Raw genomic sequence first — 5,148 nt, forward strand, 5'->3', positions numbered from 1 at the left:
CGTCACCCAGTACTTCATTAACTTGCTTAGAGATTCTTTTTATCCATTTTATTAACTAACATGCAATAGTGAGATTTATGATATTAGGAACTTTCATAGGTATTTTTATTATTTACATGGTGGTATGGTAGAGGCTATTCTGCCTTACATACAGCATGGCATAGAAGATAGTATGTTGTTGGACTTAGAATGAGGAAGATCTGGATTCAAATTCAGCCTTGTACACTAGTTATGAGACCACAGTATAAATCCCTAAATCAATGATTATTGTTATTTTTATTTCCTTGAGTCCATGTCATATAAGAAGAAGCCAGGATGTAGGGAACAACACAAAGAGCAGAGGACATTATGAGATATTTTTAACCAAGTCAGCATTTGGGTAATCTGATTAAAGTCGATCTACAGATTTCTGTCTTCTATTATTATCAGTACTACTTAATTTGTAGTACTTCTATTGTAATACTTAATTTTAATTTTTAAAGAAACAAAATAATGATATAATTCAGGGGTTGAAACAGAGTTAAAGATAAGTTTTACTCTTAGGTTTCAGAGGATACATTGAAATTTCATTTTGGTTCTAGTTCAAGAATTTAAGAAATTTGATTTTACATGAAAATGATCCAATTGTAAAACACACGAACCAGCTAGGGAACTAATAAACCATGTTAGCTGATTAGAAATGTATATGAGTGGGGCTGACCAGTTTGTTTGGGATTTGTCTTGATGGTTTAGGGATATAGCAAATTACTGTACTTTCTGGTTTGGGGTCACATCTGATTTAATTCAAGTGTTTCATTTAGCTTACTGCATGATATATATATATACAGAACAATGCTTTTGTTTGCAACTTACTACCAGATTCAAATGGGCTTGCTTCCTAGAATTTTTCCATCTTGAATTGTCCAAATTGCAGAATTCCTTGCAAAGTTAATATCTTCTCAGATTTTGGATAAGCTAGAAGAATGGAGCTAAATAGGTGCTTATACTTCTACATTAGATAAGATTCTTGTCCTGTGTATCCCCACTGAAATTTCTGGTTCGAAGGGATACTTTGCTCAGGAAGAATTCTCTCAGGACTATTTAAAATTGAAGGGTTTTAAGATTTTTTTTTATGTATCTCCAGTCTCTTGTTAAATGGTGAAGCCTTCTCAAAATAATGTTTAAATGTATAAGAATATATGTATGCACATATATACACATATGAATATTATGTATATGTATGTATGTATGTATGTGCAAAGGAAATCAATTATATTGAAATAACTATTTTAGGGGGCAGTTAGGTGGTTCAGTGGATAGAGTACCAGCCCTGGATACAGGAGGACCTGAGTTCAAATGCAGCCTCAGACACATAACACTTACTAGCTGTGTGTCCCTGGGCAAGTCACTTAACCCCATTGCCTAGCCAAAAAAAAAAAGAGAAAGAACTATTTTAAAGATAATTTCATAGACAGGATTAGGAACCTCTGTTTTTAATGGATGTAATTCTCTTTCTGTTAGACATTAATGTATATTTAGAAAACTAAATTGAAAACTTTAGAAGCTATGAAGAAAGTATTCTCCAGAGTAACTCTTCCTTCTCTGTGTAGTTTTTCTCTCATAGAAAGGGGAGTGTTAAAGATCAGGAGAAGAAACCTCAAAGGATTCTGCAAGAACTCCCAGCATGTAAAACAGTTGAGCTGAATGTTATCTGAATTTCTCAAGAGTTCACATACCTTCAATATATTTTCTTCTCTCCAAGCTGAGTGCTAATACTCTAGCCTTTTTCTCACTCTTCTTATAACAAATTTGATGACAATATGCCTTCTACAGATTAAAATGTTTTCCCATGTCTCATTTTTCTTTCCTCACGCATTATTTATCAAGTCCTATTTCATCTTCTTTCTCTATATTAGATCCCTTTGGTATTGCCTTTATGTAAATGCTTAAATTATGTATTGTTTAGATTTACATCAAAAAACCTTTTGTTATTTTTTTTCTCGTTATGTCTCCAACTAAATTGTAATCCTGCCAACTGAAAGAAACTGGGTTAAAGAGAGGATTTTACCATCTAATATTGCTATTGCAAGAACAAAGCATATCCCCTACAAGAGAACTAACAAATGGCCACTCAGCTTTGCTCAGAGACTTCTAATGAGAGGGAATGTACTATCTTCCAAGGCAGTAAACTCCAGTTTAGGATAACTTTAATGTTTAGTAAGGATGTCTACCTTATATCAAGCCTAAATTTTCCTCTTTTCAAATTCTATGCATTGTTTTAAGTTGGACTGTGAATTTGTATTTTTATATATATTTTGATATCTGTATTTTAACATAATTAGTTTCCTTTATATTTTATTTTATACATTTAAAAACATTGTTCTGAGAAGGGTCTGCAAATTTCACCAGATTCTAAAAGGGGTCCATGACAAACAAACAAACAAAAAAAGAAGCTCTGTGTTATGGATCCTGTTTCTAGAAACAAGTTAAACAAGCTAATCATTCTTCCACCACAGCAGCCCCTCTGTTGCAATGGGAGAGAAGTTTCTGTATTCCCTCTCTATGTTCTTTGTTGTACAAGCTAAATTTATTTATGCCAATTTTCATATGATATGAATTCAGCTCCTATATTCTCCTGAGTGCTTTTCACTGACCACTTTCTAACTTATTAATATCCTTCCTAAAATGTAATGCCCAGACTTAAACACTTTGGTGGTCTGACTAGAGCCTGAGTTCAGTCAAATTGTTGCTTCAATTTTCCTTGACAGAATGAAGCAGTTAACCTAAGATTGTATTGGCTTTCTCAGCTGATATATCATACAGCTGAGCCTTATTGAGCTTTTCATTCAGTAAACAACCCCCACATCTTTTATCAAATGAACTGCTTTCTAACTATATCCCACTTCCAAACTTGTACTTGTGGAAAACAATTTTTCCTATCTGATAAACCCTACTGGGTAAATTAGAAAGCAGTTTTGCTGAAATTGGGCTCATCCCACCATCTTAGACCATATTTCACAGTACACTCAAAATGGATAAACAGTGGTCATACCAAAAGGAAATTAGAAGAGTAGATTACATAACTTCTTAGCTATATATAATGTATATTCTTAAACAAATGATGAAAGCAATTTATAAATTTTGTTAATATTTTCAAAAACCAGCTTTCATTTTATTTTTCATTTCTATATATTTCTAGTTAATTTCTCTTTTAATTATCAATGTCTGTATGATTTTGCTTATTGTGAGTTTGTTCACTCATAGTCTTTCCAATTTTTAAAAGGCACATTCAGTAAATTAACCTTTCCAATTTTGTTAATATATGTTTTTAAAAATGTAATATTTCTCCTGAGAAAGGATATAGTTACATCCCTGAAATGTTGGTATATTGTTTTGTCATTATTTTCTTTTATATAATCATTTGTTTTTTGCTATGGTTTGTTCTTTGGGACTCATTATTTAGAATTTCTTTGTTAAGTTTTCATTTGGGTCTATTTTATTGGTTTATTTTACAACCTGCAACTTTACTGTAGTCATTAATTGTCTCAATTAGTTTGTTTTCTGCTTGCTCATATTTTCTAAGAAACCAACAAATTCAGAAAAACAAAAAAAGTCTCTTTACATATATTTATATTTGTATTTTATTTCTCTTATTGCTAGTATTTTCAAAACAATATCAAATAATGTAGAATGAGGTTTCTTCCTATATTTTTTGGAAAAATTTATTGTGTCTCTCCATTGCATATGATGTTTGGGTGTTTTTTTTAATAGTTACATTTTTGTGATATTTTTTAAAATCCTGTATGCCTACTCTGTAAAGTTTTTAGTAGAACAGGGTTGTACATTGTCGAAGTTTTATTTTTTAGTAGCATGTGTTTTTTTAACATGGTTAATTATTTTGACTGTTTTCCTAATTTTTTTTTCAATGTGCAAAGTCTTTTATTTAAAGTTTTGTAAAGTTAAGACTTATGATGACCTCAATATATACAATCCCTATTATCAAGAGCAATGGCAGTTTCAAACTCATCCAGAGCTATAGCATTATTTAGAGTTCTGTAGGCACTTTAGAAGAGAAGCTTAGCTTCAAAATATAAACACTGAGGGCTTTGGCTCAACCTTTTAATATAAAAATATTCACTGATGTACAAAAACACTAAAATGTGACATGAACATATGAAAACCTGTGGCTGAAATTCCCTATGTGTGCGCACATAGGCACACACTCACCCACCCACACGGTCATCCTCACTCTTCAGTGGAAACATAAACTAATTCAAATCGATGTGACCAAGAAGCACCGAAATCTGCATTTTTTGCTTTCACCTTTCACAGATCAGGATCTACTCCAAACATTTTTTAACAAAAAGCACAGTATCTTCCTCAGCACTAATAAGGTAAACATCTTACTCCCGATGAACCAGAACAAATAAACCCAGTAAAAAGAGGACTACATATTTAAATTTAGGATAGTCATTCATAAGAATCATCACAATTCCAATATATGGAACAAATTCTCTTGCTCTTCCTACTACGTCCTTCTTCTCTAGCCAGAGCTGCCCTTGCTTATATAGCCCTCGATCATCAAAGCATTATTGTCTCCTTTGGTCAAAAACTTGACGTGTCCATATTGCCTTTCATGAATTTTCAAGATCCAGTGAACAACTGGAATTTTCTTTCCTTCTATCTTACAGACAACAATCTCTCCTACTCTTATAGGATCTTCAATTCGATTGGTTAAAAAGAGAACATCCCCTCTGTGAAATGCAGGTTCCACGCTTCCACTGAGCACCACTACAATTGGGCTTTCACTTCCAGTTACTACCATGAGTCCTTTCCAGATCATTAAAGCTGAGGAGACAATCATCTCAAAGTTGAGGACTTGATAATATATCTGCCGCTCATTCATCCGCCGCACGTCGTCCAAGAAGTCCAGGGACAGCATGGCACAGGTGGGACAGAAGCGAGGGCAGTGGCCCGAAGGGCGTGTAGGCTTGTTTTCCTAATGTTGAGTCATCTTTGCATCTACATATAAATCCAACTTTGGTCCTGATGCATTTCCTGAATAAATTCACTTTAGTTTTTTTAGGGATTTTTGACAAAAAGTTTATTCTAAATTTTGACTCAATATTCATTAATAATACTGTTCCATTGTTCTTGCTGTTTGCATTA

At 33.0% G+C, this 5,148-nt stretch overlaps 1 pseudogene; it reads right to left on the bottom strand.

Annotated features, from left to right (window-relative positions):
- Positions 1-4,382: 4,382 nt before the first annotated feature.
- Positions 4,383-4,921, bottom strand: LOC110210653 (signal peptidase complex catalytic subunit SEC11A pseudogene; annotated as a pseudogene).
- Between the last annotated feature and the right edge of the window lie 227 nt (positions 4,922-5,148).

The sequence above is a fragment of the Phascolarctos cinereus genome, unplaced genomic scaffold (assembly GCF_003287225.1).
Source record: "Phascolarctos cinereus isolate Bilbo 61053 unplaced genomic scaffold, phaCin_HiC Scaffold_9;HRSCAF=440, whole genome shotgun sequence".
In the NCBI taxonomy this organism is placed as follows: Eukaryota; Metazoa; Chordata; class Mammalia; order Diprotodontia; family Phascolarctidae; genus Phascolarctos; species Phascolarctos cinereus.